This window comes from Varanus komodoensis, unplaced genomic scaffold, assembly GCF_004798865.1.
Source record: "Varanus komodoensis strain SLA01 unplaced genomic scaffold, ASM479886v1 scaffold30, whole genome shotgun sequence".
In the NCBI taxonomy this organism is placed as follows: Eukaryota; Metazoa; Chordata; class Lepidosauria; order Squamata; family Varanidae; genus Varanus; species Varanus komodoensis.
This window is the reverse complement of record NW_025335762.1, coordinates 2,384,161-2,401,571: the sequence shown is the minus strand read 5'-3', so window position 1 is coordinate 2,401,571 and position 17,411 is coordinate 2,384,161. Positions and strand designations below refer to the sequence as shown.

The following is a 17,411-nucleotide window of genomic DNA, read 5'->3' as shown; positions in this document are numbered from 1 at the left end:
CACGAAGGGGGAGAAAACAAGCGCCACAGAGCCAGTTCACAGCCCAACAATATGGGTAAGCACGGTGGTGCGGTGGCGAAGACGCCAGGCCATCTGGGCTCCAGTCCCCGCGGAGCCAACTGGGTGCCTCTGGGCCAGCCGCCGTCCCTCAGCCCAGCCTGCCTCACAGGGGGGTTGTCGCGGAGGCAAGACTAAGAGCCGCAAGCCGCTCTGCGTTCATCGTGGGGGAAAAGCATGCTACGAATATAATAAATACACCCTGGGAACCGTAATCGGGGGAGAATAAAGGCTGAATTCCTGCACAGCTAGTCCTTCCTCTCACGCCTCGCTTCTCACGGTGAACGCAGGTCGCCCCCCCCCCCAAGGAACCGAACGGCCCCCTCCCTCCGGCTGCAATCCCACCCCCGCCTGCTGGAAACGGCCCCCGCGACCTCTGGCGGCATTCCTCCCGCATGCGCCGGCGGAGGCCCGCGCCCTGAGCGACTTGATGAAAACCAACCAACGCCGGGCGCGGCCCCGCTCCAGCCCGTGCAGGGCTGCGCCTTCGGGGAGGCCCGGCGTGCCCAGCGCACTCCGCCAGTTGCTCCCGCGCGCGCGGGGACGCGTCCCGCAGGCCTCGCAGGCGCGCGCGAACCGCGCCCTCACACCTCCGCCCGCCGCCGCCGCCGCGCCCCTCAGTCACTTAACGCGGCCGCGCCTCCCATTGGTGGAGGAAGAATTCTCTGCCCGCCCTTTAGGAGCCGTCCAAGTGACACAGAGCGCGGGGGGGGCGTGCTTACGGAAAGCAACCCCCCCCCCAACTGCGCAAGACTTACTGTTTCCTTTCATTAAGAGGGATGAAGCGCGATTAGTGCCCTGGCTTATTCTTCCACGCTCACTCATTGATGGCACACTCCGTAACGGAGGTCGAATGAGGAGCTGTGCTCGCAGGGCGTGGCCTAATTTAAGGCTGAGGTTAAAATAAGCCTTAAAGTGGACGGCAATATTTGAATTATTTTGCGCAATTTATGAGTGGGGTTTAACTCATAGAAGAAAGGTTTACCGTGCCACAGTCGACGCAGGATTAGATGGGAAAAACCGCACAACTCCCAGCATGCCTCGGACACCCTGTGATTGTTTAGAGTCATCCTAGTGTGTTCAAGTAGGGATTTATAGAAATGCTGAAAACAGGCATTAAATGACCATCCTGATTCCGCACGATGATACGCGGATGAGGCAGGTTAATTTGGCAAAGTAGCTGATGGTATAGTTAAGGGCGCAATTCTAGGCCTTCATTAGATAGAAAAATGCCCTACTATATTTCTAGCATTTCTGCAGCCACCCTGGCAGGAAATGCTGGAAATTGCAGGGCTTTTCGCTTGTGTAAACATGCATAAGACTGTGCCTTAAAGGTGCAATCCTATGTAAGGTTAGACAGAAGAACGCAACTCCCAGCATGCTCCTGCCGCCATGCACTAAGTGCACGCTTGTGAACAAGATCATTTCAATTTGCAACGGTGACTGAATATTGCAGAGGTGCCGTGATGGGTAGTACCCTGTTGAACTTCACTCTAGAAGAGGGAGATGACAATTCTAGCTTTCTATTAAGTTCCATTTTGTTTTAATGCTCATACGCTTTGTAACAAGAGCTGATCGGGCAGAGATTAATGAATTACTGTTTTCCCGTAAAGACTCAGTTGTGGACTCCAGAACATGGAAAATAATAATAATGCCTTTGAGGACATGCAAACCCCTCTTTTTTACTACCGAATAACCATAGCAGTTATGCTTAAACACCACCCTCTATTTGAAATTTAATTTGGATCTGGGAAAGCCTTCACACCCTCCAGATAGTTCTACAATGGTATTACATCTTCCAGCATCACCAGTATGATAGGCATTGTAGTCTGTCTCCTGTTCCTGTCCTTTGACTGTTGTTCTTAACAGCATGGCTCCCTTTGGAATCACCACTTTCCATACGAAGTTAATTGAGAACTTTGTTCCACTTCTAAGGTCCATGTTGTCCTGGACTGATGGAGATGTGGCTAGAGAGAATGAGTGAAAAGGCCCTTTAGGTTCTGGGGCCCAAATGATGGAACAGCTTCTCCAGAGAGGCGTGCCTGGCCTCAGCGTTGCCCACTTTGAAATGTGCACAGATAACTTTTATATCACAGGGCCCTTTAAATGGATTCTGCTCAAAAGTGTTACTGTTGTTTTGTCAACTGCTGGGTATAATGGACTGTAGTTGCTATTACAATGCTGCTTTATTTTCAATATTGTAAGCCTCTTATGTGTGTATGCGCAAAAATGCAATATATAAATATTAAGAATAAATAACATTAAAATGTGTGCCCCCACCATCAAAATGGGGTTCACCTGTACGATTAAAGGATGGCTGGCTTATTCTACAGATTCTACCCTGATATCTCTCATACCTTCATTGCTGAATAAAACTGATAGAGTAATCATGTCATATTCACAGACAGAGACAGCAAATGAGAGAATTAAAGTGCAGAGGGAATATAAGAAACTGAGAAGCTTGAAAGGATGTTCATTTTATTGCAAACGGCAACAATAACTTTGGTATTCCTACTAGATGGGACATACCTGGCTCAACGGTACTGCAACTGAGAAGATCTTGGAATTGCTGTGGATCACAGACTGAACACGATTCAACCATGCGATGTGGCTGCAAAAAGGGCAACTGCTATTTTGGGCTGCATGAACAGAAGTATCCCTTCCAAATCCCATGAAGTGCTAGGTCCCCGTTACTCAGCCCTGGTTTGGCCTCATTTGGAGTCCTGTGTCCACTTCTGAGCACCACAGTTTAAGAAAGATGCAGACAAGCTGGAAAGGGGTCAGAGGAGGGCAACGATGATCTGTGGACTGGAAACAAAGCCTTGTGAGGAGGGACTGAAAGAACTGGGCCTAGAGGGCTGTGGGGAGAGAGGGTAGCCCTCTTGAAGGGCTGTCACAGAGGAAGGCTTGTCTATCATCCCAGGGTGCAGGGCATGGAATAACAGGCTCAAGCGACAGGAAGCCAGATGTTGGCTAGATATCGGGAAGAACTTCCTCGCTCTTAGGGCAGTATGACAGTGAGGCATCCGTGATGCAGCTGAACATCCGAGCGGTGCTTGAACTGGGGGTCCTGCGCTGAGCAAGGGATGGGGCCGATGGCCTTCTGGCCCCTTCCAACTCTGCTCTTCCATGAGTCTGTGAGTACGGAAGCCACCAGGCTAATGCAGAGACGCCCCACCTTGGACCCTGCTCTGTCCACAGTGAAGCGTTGCGACCTGCAGGCTGGCTGAGCGCTCTCAAACCAGCCTCCCCCCCCCCCCCCCCCCCCCCCCCCCCGCCGCACGCCCTTTTGAATGCGTTTCGTGAGGATGCGATAGCAAAACGCCCGCCCTGACCTGGGCAGGCGCGCCGCTCGCGGGGAACCGCGCCCCGACTTCGGGGTCCGCGGGCGCAACGCAAGCCCGGAGGGCGCACGGCGGAAAGGTTTCGCCGCGGCCCTTGTTCCTGCGCGGGGAGCATTGTCGGCTGGAGACCGGGGCGGCGAGCGGGTGAGTCTCGGAGCGGCCCCTCCTCTCCTCCGGCCTGCGGGTGGCGCCGCCTCCGCCTCCGCCGCCGCTTTGGGGACGGCCGAGCGTTCAGCACCACGATCAGCACTACGCAGGCCGGCTCGCGGGCCTTTTCCTGCCAGAGGCGCTGAACTACGGCTCCCAGCATCCCCACCAGGGGCAGAGTGAGCGCCGACCCACTAGCGATGGGGCGCCCAGTCTTTCCTTGGAGCCTCCCGGACGAGCTGGCTGTCCGCCCCGGCTGCTTCCCCTTCTCCTGTCCCCTCCCCGAACCTCCTTGCGCGGGGTGCTTTTCTGAAATGCAAAGTTCTTCCCTCCCCTTGCAGTGCATCCCTTTCCCCAAACAGGGCTGCCCTTGGGAGAAAGGCTTCTTTCGAGACACGCGCACGGCGCTACTTCAAAGCATATGTAAAAGCATATGCAAATCAGTGCCCCCCCCCCGTCTTATGTTACCCTTTCTGTAGCTAGCAGGTTGGGAGGTGTAGTTCCTCTCAACACCTCTGGAGTCGGGACAAGGTGGATTCCCACTCCTCTAGGAAGAAAGGTTATCTACAGGGGTTATCTAGAAAAGGCTTAAATTAAAAAATACATCAATAAGGAGGCAGCGCCCTATGCCCTAAGCTGAATGACTTTCTCCTGTCCTAGTGGCACATGGGGCGCGGTGTATGTGAAGGAGATGGGTGGATGCTGCAAGTGAAATAACTCCCGAGGTGGAGGATTCTTCGGGAAAATGGCAGGGCAGGAAAGGGCTAAATATTCCCCTGCTAGTGCTGTTGTCTGATTTATTTTTGTTATTACTGCATTGCATGTGTATCTCACTTTTTCCCCTCTTGGAAGGACCCAAGGCAGTTTGCTTAGCTCCATTTTATTCTCACAACCACCCAGCTTTTTTCCTTCCAAGGAACTCAAGGTGGCTTACATTGTTCTCATCCTCCTCTCAATGTTTTCCTTGAAACAACAACCCTGTAAGGTAAGTTGGGTTGAGAGGCTGTGACCTGCCCAAAATCACTTAGTGAGTCTCATGGCTGAGAGAGAACTTGAACCCGGGTCTCTCTCCTCTTGGCCAACCTCTGAAGCACTCCAGTGCTCTCAGCAGGAGATAGGCGGGAGGGGGGAAATTAGCAGAGCTGGTGTGATCTTGCACTTACATTGGGCTGTCTCAACAAAGTATTGATTATGATGACACATGAGATCTGGGTTCTAAGTGCTGCTCAGCCATGAAGCTCACTGCATGACTTTGAGCCAGTCACAGGCTTTCAGTCTAACCTACCTCACAGGGTTGTTGTGAGGATAAAAAGGGAAGGACAACAACCTGGTAAGCTGCCCTGGATTTCTTGCAAGAGGAAGAAAGGCAAGGTATCAATGTAATGCAGTAGTGATGGTGATGTTTTCGTATCTCACCAAGTTACAGCCCTTCCTGAGGTGCTTGTGGCAGAAGGTACAATTGCAAAGTGGTATCTTCTTCAAAAGTTCTGCTATATTGCTCCAGTTCTCCAGCACCTGGGCTGAATTGTGTCCTTCTTCCTTATCTGGACAGCTTTGTGCTAAATGGTTCCTCTTGAATTCGTTGTAATCCAACGTCTTGCCATCCCCCACTTTTAAAATGTCATTCAGATTCCTGCCAGGCAGTAAGGAAGGCTGAGGAGATGCTGCTGGTGGAGCTGACCAAGGACCTCCTGACCCGCCCGCTGACCCGGAAGGAAGTGTTCGCCATCCTGTTCCGCTTGACCATCTTTGGAACCGCCACTTACTTCAGTATAAAGTGGGTATCAGATGCCCTGGACCCCACCCGGAAGCAAAGGATGCAGTTGAAGAAAAAGGTATATGCAAGGGCCATACCAACCATGTACGGGGGTGTATGAACAGAAGCCATTTCCAGTCACCTGCTGGACTGTAACACTGGAATCCCACGAAGCAAGCAAGCCCTCCCACCACTATTTCCTCTTCTCCCCCTCCCCATGCTAACAGTGGTGGCAGAAGGACGACGAGCCCTTCTCTCTTCTCCTGATGACAACGGGAGCAGGAGGGCTGTTGAGAGGATAAAATGGAGAAGATTATTTAAGCTGCCTTGGGTTCTTTGCAGGAAAAAAGTGGGCTATGAAGATAATAAAGAAATACATGAACAAATAGCTAAAGTTCAGGTTTAGCACGTGCATGGGCTGCATTGGAGTTTTGATCCTTTTTTCTGTTGACAGGCAGAGCGCTTGATGAAGCAGATTGGCATGGAAGGGGTGAAGCTGACCGAGCATGAGATGAACATTGCAGCTAACTTGGTGGTTCCAAAGGATATAAAGGTCAGGTGAAGAAGCTGCTACTGTGTTGGACAAAGTGTAGAGTGGGGCAGACAAGCTACCGCCCCTCCATCTTGTTTCAAAAGCCCCCTGCAAGCAGTTTAGATTTCTGGCAAGAGGGATCAGCAGGTGGTGAGGGATGAAGAGAGGAAGTGGAGACAGAGGAACAGGGATGCTCGGAAGAGAACTGAAAGGGGCAGGGTCCTGCCCGCTTTTGCCCCACTCAGCGCTCACTTCAGCTCCTCTCACTACCACCAGATTCATCCACCCCCATTACCCCTGTGGGAATGTGGCCCCTGCCAGAAAGAGTTTCCAGTTAGGATAAGGCTACAAGCAATCTTATCTGATGCAAGAAAACAGGACTGCAAATATCTGCATTTTAGAATGAGATGTGTACACCAGTGTCAAATATTCATAATTGGAAATCTGTGTGCGCAAGTAACAACAATGTAACACCCTTGCCCTGAGTACACTACTGCCCACACCAGTAAGTGCAAATGCAATGACACCCCTATTTCAAAACCTGGAAGCTGAGATGTGCATTTTGGAGTTTTGCCCCTTCGGTCAGATAGCTCAGGACGTCTTTGCCCTCTCCAAAGTCTTCAAAGTTTGCCCCACCCACAGGTCACTTGGAAGGACATTGCAGGCCTGGATGAGCTGGTCAGTGAGCTCCAGGACACAGTCATCCTGCCCTTTCAGCAGAGGCGTTTGTTTCAGCACTCTCGGCTCTGCCAGCCACCCAAAGGTACATGTTGGAACAAGGGTGCCGTTCCGCTCACAGACCACTACCTGTTCAGACTTCTGGAGGACTCTGCTCTTTATGTTTCATGTTTTGCTCTTCCACTCATTAGTCAGATCCTAGATCCCAGGGAAAAGTTATGGTCAAAGGGCCAGTTCCTTTCCCAATGACTGCTTAGAAAATTGCTGGCTATTTGAGAAATTTATTATTCCCAGTTGGGTAGAAACAAAAAGAACAATTCACCAAGTGAAAAAAAGAATTGTTCTTTACTTTCTCTCCCTTTACTTCCATGTGGACCCTTGCATTCACTTCCCTGCTGCAACACACTTGCACACTTGCCTCTGGCCTAGACAACAGAGTTGTGGGGAGCTGCCACAGCTGATGCTACCTTCTTGCTCCCTGGCGCTATGCCTGCCAGGCAGTAAATGATGGCAGTGAAGAGAAAGATGAAGAGCAACAGTCACTGGCGACCAAGGTGGGGAGAGGGTGGGTTTGCTGGGGCAGGCAGCCCACAGAGGACAGCTTGCCCAAGCATCCTCAGAAACCAGGAGCTGGCCCTTCCATAGAAGAAAGGGTAAAGTGTGAGCCGATACTTTCAGAGTTTGCTTCTTCACCAGGTGTCCTACTTTATGGTCCTCCGGGCTGTGGCAAAACCCTTCTTGCGAAAGCAACAGCCCAGGCCTCAGGATGCAAGTTTATAAACCTGCAGGCATCTACCCTGACTGATAAATGGTACGGAGAGTCCCAGAAGCTCACAGCTGCAGTTTTCTCATTGGCAACGAAGATCCAACCCTGCATCATTTTCATAGATGAAATAGGTAATTTCTCTTAGATCCTGTCATTTTGGGCTGCATCCTGTACCTGATTAATTCTGAGCAGAGATGTATCAGCAAGCTGAATGAGCCTATTTCCAAACCTTAGAAAAGATTAGACTTTCTCTTTAGAAATCAATTACACATATACTGAGGGATTGACTTATAAGAAGAGAATGAGTTCTAGTCTTTTACTTCTGCTCTTTTCTTACTTAAAAGCATACAATAGCATCTTTTATACAAATAATATATTTAAAAGAAAAATAATCAAGGAATGAAACCACAGTGTCATTCCTCTCCAATTTAAAGTCTCACTGGCTTCAAAACTAGCAGTTTGTCCAAAACAGGCAGGTTTTAAAAGTTTCCCCTCTCCTTCCTCAATTTCCCTTTCATTGCCTCTCCATCAGCTAGCAAGTGGCATTAGCTCCCCAACCTAGGAGAAAGGCTTACATTGTGACATAATCCTTCAAACTTCTCAGGCACCAATGAAGAAAGTCCTTAGTGTCTCCAACTGTGCAAGCAGGTACCCTTGGTGGGGGCAGAGGGGAAGAACACCATGGTATCTATTTCATGTCTACACAGGAATATGATTATCAATCCTACTAAATGACAGCTGAACATTCTGTCCTCCCCCCATCTATCTACTCGAGTGTAGACAGTCTCCGGCATAGTGTAGTGTAGATAAGATACTCCAGACCTATCTACTCCAGTGATGCTTCTTCCAGTGACCACCACCCTAATGCTTCTAGAAGTACCCTAAAACTGACTGAAGATAATCTGGTCCACAAAGTTTATGCCACGATGTATGTGTTATTCTTTAAGCTGGTACAGGGCTCTGTCATGCTTGTGGCAACAGAAAGCATTCTTAGCCAAGGTCCTGGAAGCAAGTTTCACTGAACTCCATGGGCTTACTATTGAGTGGGCATATATGTAGAAAATTGCACTGAGAAATGACTACATCTGTGGAAGTATAAAGGTGATAATGTTCCCTTTTCTATATCCACAACATCTGATTTCCAGATGTATTCAGCCTTTGGAAATGGTCATTCTTTGTAGCTAGTGTATATCGTAACTGCTAGAAAAGCTTCCAAGGCATGTGCTTGTCCTTTCTTAAAAGGTATCTAAGCCAGAGCTGGGCTACCAGCAGCCTTGGATGAATTTCAAAAGCCCTCTGGCTTGTGATGAGTTCAGACCTTTGTCAAGAAAAGTTATTCTTTCTTTTAAAAATTTGAGGTGTGATTAACCTCAATGAAGAGTTATCATAAAAACTTGGGTGGTGGTGTCTGTTTCTCACAGTCAAACACCACAAACCTGGCTCTCATGTCACAGTCACCAAGAGATCACATTTATCCATAATTTTTCCAGCACAAATATTTCTTCTAAATATTTCCTCTAAATGTGCACTAAGACATGCTGCTGCTTAGAAAACTTAACATGGTGAACATCAGAGATAAATTAGATAATAGATTTAATAAATTAGTCAATATTTGTAAATATGTTGCTTTGAGGAGGGAATACATTAATCTAAGCACAAGTTCAAAGCTGAAACTAAGAAAACAAACTCTGTCTCCTACCTACTTAATCTGAGGAGGATGTATTTACAAGAAGCCACAAGATCCTGGGATCTTACTGAAAAACTTGCTTAATGCCTGTTAAATGCTTGGAGTAACTATGCAAAGTGGGAAAAAAGATATGCTTCTTGTTGTTCACCTTTCTACAGTGATGTCCATTCTTGACCAATGAGTTGCAAACTTCTCAAATCGGGCAGCCTTAGCCACTTTCTGTAGGTAGAAGAATGGTTGCTGTTAAAAAAAATCAGAGATCTTGCTTGCAGACCTATTTATGAAGGATAGATCCCAAAGCAGGGCAAAGCAGTGACTTTTGTCCATGGAGTTCCAGAGCAGAATCCATCTCACAATGAAGGTGGCTTGTTACCCTAAGATGAATGACCTTCCTCTCTCTCTCTCTCACTTGTGGCACGTTCACTGCCCATGCCAATGATGCAGTTCAAGAGGAAGAGGAGGTGGATAGGTTTGCAGGTGTGTACTACCTTAGTACGGAAAACACTAAAATTTTGGAAGAATCAGGCTGCATGTCCTCATGAATTTTAACAAGGTCTAAAGAAAACAACATGTTGCCAAGATATAGTTCTGGGGCTGGAAATCAAGACAAGACAGCATCCAGCAGGGGAGGGCAGCAGCCCTTTTGCAGAAGGTGCTTTTCTCTCTCCTGGCAGATGCCTTCCTGAGGAACCGCTCGGAGACTGACCACGAGGCTACTGCTATGATGAAAGCAGAGTTCATGAGCCTTTGGGATGGGCTGGAGACTGGACCCAATTGCCAGGTACCACATCACAGGGATCACAAGCTCAGCAGGTGGAACAGATTTTAAAAGAAGCATCTTTCTTGGCTTCGTGTTAAGAGCAGGCATAGTGGGGCGTTTGCTCAGGAAGTTCCTACTGATGAGAGCCTCCTGGATTTGCTCTGCCTCTTCTCTGTGCAAGGTGCACCTCACCTGGCCCAGACAAAGGTGGTGGTGAGGTGAGATGATCGTGTCCCAGGTGCCCTGCCTGCCTGTTGAGCAACCAAGCGGCAGCCACAACGAGGAGCACGATGTGGGAGAAGAGCAGTGGGGAGGGAGGGAAAGAAGGCCAATGACATTACTTTGCCCATGGACATTCAAGAAGACTGGAGCCAGTGTTACGTTTTCCTTTCCTAACACAACAAAAACCCCACAGATTAGTAGAACAATCTGGGGGGAAACTCCAACGTCAGCAGCTCCAAAAATTCCAAATCCTGGTATCTGCCCTCCTTGCTTTTCCCATTCCAGGGCTTTCTTTATTTGATATGATTTCCTTCCCCCTGGAATGAATTGCAGGAATATTAGTGCACCCATTCCTGGCTGGTGTACCTTCCTATTCTCCTCCACCCAGTGCAGGGTGTGTACATTCTCCCATGAAGACATCAGAGCTCCAACATTACCAAGTATATTTTCATATACAGTATTCTTTTTTTAAAAGCACTAATAAAATAGTAAATTTCTTTTAAAATTCTCATGCAGACCTACAGCAGATTTACTTGAGCAACTAAAATCTAAGTTCAAAACAATTATTATGGTCCACTTTTGTTGTGCTGCAGGTAATGGTGCTAGGAGCAACCAACAGGCCTCAAGATGTGGATCCAGCCATCCTGAGAAGAATGCCCACTACGTTCCAGATCAATCTCCCTGTAAGTAAACCTTGCCTTGCCTTCCACAGAGCTTGCTGGTATTTGCTCTGTGTCCACTGTTCTATTGTACAGTAAGTTCTTCAGATCAATACTGAGCTTGCAAGACCCATTGTCAGCCAAACTACCTGTTTTCCCAGTAGACCTGAGAGAAACATTTTATGGCAAGGGGAGCTAAGACACCAAAAAAATAATTTAAATAATAGAAAATGGGCATCGCCTGTTCAGTGCCCTTCAGATCCCAGGCTTTGTCTGTGGAGGGGGAAGGGGAAACAAGGATATCTGAGTTCTGCCAAGTTCTATTATATATTTTACTGCTCCATGTTTTAAACTGTACATGGTCACTGCTCAGAGGGTGCTGTAGAGCTATAGGGTGATATTTTAAAAATGCAATAAATAAATAATTGAAGGATAGCCAGAAAGTAAATATATTAAGTACCAACAAGGAACCTTACTGGATCAGTTCAAAGGCCTACCGAATGCAGCATTCTGTCCACACAGTGGCCCACCAGTGGCCCATCCACCAGCAGGACATGCTGAATAAGGTGGGCTTTCAGTGCCCTGATCCAACGAGGCCATTATTGGATTTGTCAAGGTACCAGGGATGGTGGCATCAAGCAATAACTGCCGCAGGCACAGGAATAACCTCTCAATAAAGAATTCCATTTCAACCTGTTTTTTAAGATTGTCATGACATATCAGGGTTGTTGGGGGAATGTTGCGAAGCCTTTTTGCTTGTGGTCCAAGATCTATGGGATACCCTTCTTGGGATAGTTTCACTGCCCCAGCTTGCAAGCTTTTAGAAGCAGCCATTTCAAAAAATTAATTAATTAGTTTCATTTTTATACGGCCCAAGAGCTGAGGCTCTCTGGGCAGTTAACAAAAGTTAAAATTTAAATAAACGTTAAACACACACACACATTTAAAAGAATAAAACCATCATAGCAATTGCTGTGATTCAGCAAAGAAGCATAGCTGCAGTACAGAATAAAATGGAATGTCTAAAAATGAAGTTTAAATGGAATACAAAGTATTCTCCTTGGGGAGTTCATTCCAAAACCAAGGTGCCACAACCAAAAAGGCCTTCCTCCAGCTAGCCATTTGTCTCACTTCCTTTGGAAGAGACTCCCAGAGAAGGACCCCGGAAAATGACTTCAGGGACCAGGTTGGTACATATAGGAGGAGGTGATTCTTTAGATAATCTAGCCCCAAGCCATATAGGGCTTTAAATGTTAGTACTAGCATTAATCAGAAGTTTTCAGGGATGTTTAAATGCAATTTGTTTTAACCTCTGTATGTTAATGTGCTATTTATACGTCTTTTTATGTTTTATCTAATTTAAGAAACTAAACAACTTTGGCATTTAGCGTTAAACAATTACATTTAGCGTTTCCTTCAAGATGTTTTGAACAAATTGTTCCAGCCTCAGTAAAATAATCTATGGGATAGAATTCTGTGGCTTCTGAAAAATAAATGGTCTTATAGCTCAAGCAGGTATCTCCTCACTAGGTTTTTGAAACATTAAACTCAAACGTTAGAAATCAGACAATTAAAGCAGTGTTTAGTTGTCCTGGGAGTGTAACTGAAGGAAAGGGCATGCAGTGTTCAAATAAAAAGAATGTATTTAAATTAATGTGAATTCTTTGTACTCATGCTGGGTGATAGAACCGCTGTACATTAAGCCTCTTGGGCCTCAATCACATTACACAAGTCTCATTAAATTGAATGGAACTACTATCTGGGTAGACATATATCACAGACATGGGGAGATTCAAAGCTGGGGGCGGGGGGTCCAATTAGAAGCCCAAGATCTACTAAGAAGAACCAGGTATGAAAGAGTGGCAGGATATGGGTGAAGAGGAACTAGATGGAAAAAGTTGTTTCAGGGAATGGAGCAAATTATCTCAAGAGCCAAATAGACTGGGATGAGCTGCATGGACAACACTGTATCTGAGTGACTCAAATCTGGAATTCTAAAATTGGTCAGCAGAGCTGCACACAAATTGCTCGAACACAACTACTTGAACAAGTTAGGAACACCGAGACTAGGGCTGTGTGACTAGAACAAGGCCAGACAAGGCATAGAAAAGAGGGGTAAAGGACATAAATGCAGTGTAATAATACCTTTTGCCCCGCTCCACTAGACCTCATATTTTTTACACACACACAATACACAAGCTTTCCCCTATCATGGAGGCCAAGGTGGTGGTCTCCCATTCAGGCCCTGACCAGCCCTAGACCTGCTTAGCTTCTGTAAAGCTGCTGTAGCCTGTGCTCTCTCTGCATTTCTCAGCCTTCTGTTCTAGGTATACCAGTTTCACTCTCTGCTCTTTATTCCGGTAGACACAAAGGCAACGCCAGGATATCCTGAAGCTCATTCTCGATGGAGAACATGTGAGTCCTCTTTTTTCTCCCACCACGCCCTCCTTCCATGTCACTTTTCTAATACAGTCTGGTTAGGGGAAAGGCTGCAGCGCAAGTGTCAAGCTTATGCTCGGCATCCAAAAGGCCTGGGGTTCACTTGTCTTGAGTAGAGCTGGGGAAAAGCTTCCTCTGAGATGCAGCACTCTCTGACCCTGGTTCACACAACATGAAAACCCCAAGGCTTATTGCGATGGGGCGGCATAGAAATGTTTTAAATAAAATAAATAAATAAAACCCATCCTGGTGGGTTCTTCTGCAACCTGAACATGAAGCAGATTCTGCAAGATGGCTTATTTTTCATGAACAAGCCACCTTGAAAAGCCATGGCTTGGTTTGGGGCTATTTTGGCAGGGTGTTTTTATCATAGGTTGTTGGGAACAGCTTGAGAGCTGCCCAGCGAGAGCAGCAAAGGCCCCCTGCCACCAGTGACTGCAAATACACATTCATTTTCTCTCTCGTGCTCTCTCTCTCACTCTCTAAGGACCATTATTTGTTCCTCAGCTTTTCCTTTTTGGGCATAAAAATGGGCATTGGGGTCAGAAAGGCAGTCTGTTTTTCACAAGTGTGTGTTTATGGCTGTCTGATATGTGAAATTGTGTCTGATATGTGAAATTGTGAAATATGTGAAATTGTGTTACTTTCAACCATGAAGGGGAGGACAAACTGAGACTGCACAGAGGCGAACTTGTGCACAATTGCTAGGGGCCAAGTGTCTAGTTGCCACTGGCAAAAGGGGGAAAAGTGGCAAAAGAAAGTGCAGCAGGAACGGGTGGGGACAAAATCTTCTCCTTCGCAAATGTAATCCTTTCTGTTTTTTACTGCTGAAACTACAGTGTTCAGTATCCTTCATTTTTTTCAACACTTTCTGACTCTCCAGCTCCTCCAAAAAGGGGAGATATTACTGTAGGTACTGTAGTTCCCTGACAGTTCAAAACACGACACCATAGAAACATACACTAAATTAAGGGCTGGGAAATAGATGGAAGGGACATTTGTGCTCCTGCAGTAACAGAGCATTTAAGTTGGCACAAATTCCTCCTCCACTGACTTCCCACTAAGAGCAAGCACTTCCAGTCAGCTTTTGCAAGGATTCAGCTTCTCTTCACACCCCCATCCCACACTGTCAGCATCGGGAAGCTATAGGTAGGAAGGTTTGAGGCACACAGCCTCCAGTGGATCTATAGGGCACCCTGGGGAGCAGATAAACACGCCTGTTTAACCTGTGGGGATGGGGACCTTTGCCTTTGGAACAGATCAGTAATGCTGTGAGACTGGAGGAGCTGGCTGAGAAAACAACTGGTTATTCAGGGAGTGACCTGCGGGAATTGTGTCGAGATGCTGCCCTGTATCGTGTGCGCGATTACATCCGAAAGCAACAAATGAAGCAGATTGCCCTGATGCTTCGTGATGGAGATAGTGATCCGGAAAGGTAAGGCTCTGCTCACCTCCTGTTCCTTCCTCTTCACTCCCAACTTCTCACAGTCCTATTCCTAGACATTGGAGCGTTCAAACTACTTGGTTGACCCACTGATTTGCTGAAGTATAAAATTATGGAACAGCCCTCAACTCTCCAAACCAAATTCATAAATCTCAGAAAGTTTGTCTGTGCAACAGACTGCTTCGTTAATGCAGGGCTAAACTACAGGAGACTCTATCCAAAGGGGATGTTTAAATATATATAAAAACTGGTTTAGGAATCATTTTATTATCACCATAGGCAGCGTGGATGCAGTTGCTAAAATACAGCTGCTTCCGACACCTCGAGCGGTGGAACTCTGCAGTTATACAGGAGGAACCCCTTCCCGTGCCAGCGTGCCTCCTCACATCTGGAGCACCAGACTGGCCCATCCAGCTGTGCCACAGTCACATTGACTGGCAGCAGCTCTGTGTGGTTTGGGACAAAGGCTTTGCTGGCTGGGGATCTTTTGCTTGTAAAGTCTGTATCCTGCCAAGGCCCGGCCCTTCCCAAAGTTATTGGACAATGGAGGGGAAACCAAGCTATTGCAGAAGGAAGCAGAACTCCAAGCCACCCGAGGGTCCCAATCCAGCTCTCCAGGGTTCCCTGCAAGGCCACATCATTAACCAGCTGGCAGCTTCCTTGCTTTCGTGCGGTTTATCCAGCATTCTAAAATGCCTCTGTGAAGCCTTGGCTGCTGACAGCAAGGGCTTTACCCTGCAAGGCAGTGGTATTTTTGGCATTGCTTCCTTTGGCTAGAGTGTGGCCTACAAGAGCCTTCCTGAAATGAAATTCAGCCTCAGACTGAATAACACCTCTCCTCTGTACCTCTACCAAAGGTATGGCTATACTTTCACCCAATGAAAATACTGTTTAATTACATTCATTTAAAGGTTAGCTTTTATTACTCTTAGCTACCTTGAGCACCATTTTTTGGTGGAAAAGCAGGGTATAAATCAAAATAAATGAGCGGAATCATTCTGCATGCATACTGGTCAACCAAACCACCTGCTGGAAGTGCTCCTACATGGGACAGGAGTGCAATAGCCTTCTATTCAGGTTCTCCGGCAACTGGTAGAAACAGCCACGCTGCCTCTTGATACAGGATGTAATGCACAGGCATCAGGATTAGAAGCCATTCACAGGTTTATCCTCCATGAATTTGTCTAATCTCCCTTTAAAGCCAGTCAAGTTGGTGGCCATCACTGCATCTTGAATTTAACTAAAGGGACAAAACAGCAGGTAGGCAGCTGACATCTTTCAAGGGGCAGCCTCTTTATTTGTGTATTTATAATCCCTCTTATGTATTTACCTATTTATTTTTGTGTCCAGTGATGTGGAAGAGGATCGGTTGCGGCCGCTTACCCAGCTTGACCTGTTGCTTGCCCTTGAGAAGATGAGGGAGTCCAAGGGCGCTGCAACCGCCATGCATCACTGAAGCAATCAGCTTTAGACTGAGCTAATGGCCCACACAGCTTAGAGATCAGAGACAATATGCAGTGTATGATGCAGGAAGGTTTTGTTGGCCGTTAGCGGCATTTTCACTAGATCGAAGGAGGGGTGCAGAGCCTCAGTCCCACAAAGCAAATCTTGCCCTCTGGAATTCTGATGCCTCTCCTTCCCCAACTGCTTGGTATTTTCCAGTTTTGGTGTGTTTTCTGCCCATTCTAAAAGTCTGAAATGTTTCTAAGGCTTCGTAGTAAGAGTTTTAAATGAAAATGTGCTGGCATTTTTGGCATTCTGGGCCTGCCTCTTTTGCCTCTGGCTCTACTGGCCACTGATATGCTTCTCTGGAATTGCATCTGGCCCTTGAGTTGAAAGAAGTTCCTCACCCTGGGCTATACATTAGGGAGGTGCGTGGTGTAAGCAGCAAAGGCACTAGCAACATGCTGCCTGGAGGCGTAAATTATTGCCTCAGTGAGGAGCAAGCTATACTAATAATGTATAATGTCATGCTAAAAAGAAAACAGGACTAAGCAAGGATTGATTCCTATTTCAAGCTCACTAGTTCTTTTTCCCACCCTGCATCTTGCCCCTACTCTTCACCAATGTGGTTCATATAAAGAAACCATAACACAGCCTGACTGGGCACCCCCAGGTGTGCAGGACTACAGTTCCCATCATGCCCAGCTTACATGGGCACTGGCACCAGCATCCGACAGGGACGACAGCTGGAGCTCACCTTCCCTGCAGTTTTCAACACAACCAGACTATAAATAAATGTTTACTTTCTGTAAATTCAAAACTGAGAATACTTTATTTCCTTTATTAAAAGTTATCATGTGGTTTTCTTCCTTATACTAAATTGGAGGGGGTGTTAATTACAGTTTATTCCAACTTTTTTTTTACTTAAGTGCAAACCCTGAGCTCCGAGAGCTGGAAAGATGTTCACTGAAGCATGCAAGCAAGTTGAAGGCTACATCCTTCATGCTAGATACTGCAACTGTCCTTAAAGAAAAGTCTGTTTCAGGGCTTCTGCTCTAGTCCATCCCTTGGAAAATACCCATAACTGAGCATTTTATGGAGAGGTAGAAGAGAGGTTAAAAAGCAGGGAATGGGTTGAACAGCCAGCAAAAGCCAAGCATGGAAAAGCTGAAGTGACACTCTGGGAGAGAGACACAACTTCACTAAAGGCAACTGACTGTGGTAATATCACTCACATGGTAAAGCCAGTCATCTGCACTAGTCTAGACTATTGTTTCTTAGAATAGTCTAGGACAGCCTTCCCTAACCTTGTGTCTTCCAGACATGCTTGGATTGCAACACCCAGAATTCCCAGTCAATGGCCCTGCTGGATGGAATTCTGGGAGTTGCAGTCCAAATGCTTCTGAAGGCCACCAGGTTAGGGAAAGCTGGTCTAGGAAGTGATGGAGGCATTTTAGTGGGTTTCTGGGAACCTACT

General features: G+C 46.9%; 2 protein-coding genes across 2 annotated transcripts in view; both read right to left on the bottom strand.

Moving 5' to 3' along the window:
• The window catches only part of PIWIL2 (piwi like RNA-mediated gene silencing 2), a 57,314-nt gene that overhangs the window by 34,504 nt on the left and 5,399 nt on the right, over positions 1 to 17,411 (bottom strand). The window lies entirely within an intron of this gene.
• The window catches only part of POLR3D (RNA polymerase III subunit D), a 42,067-nt gene continuing 31,439 nt past the window's right edge, over positions 6,784 to 17,411 (bottom strand). The window contains exon 11 of the transcript XR_006415465.1: positions 6,784 to 9,186. The gene's annotated coding sequence lies outside the window, so the exon portion shown is untranslated. The remainder of the gene's footprint in view (positions 9,187 to 17,411) is intronic.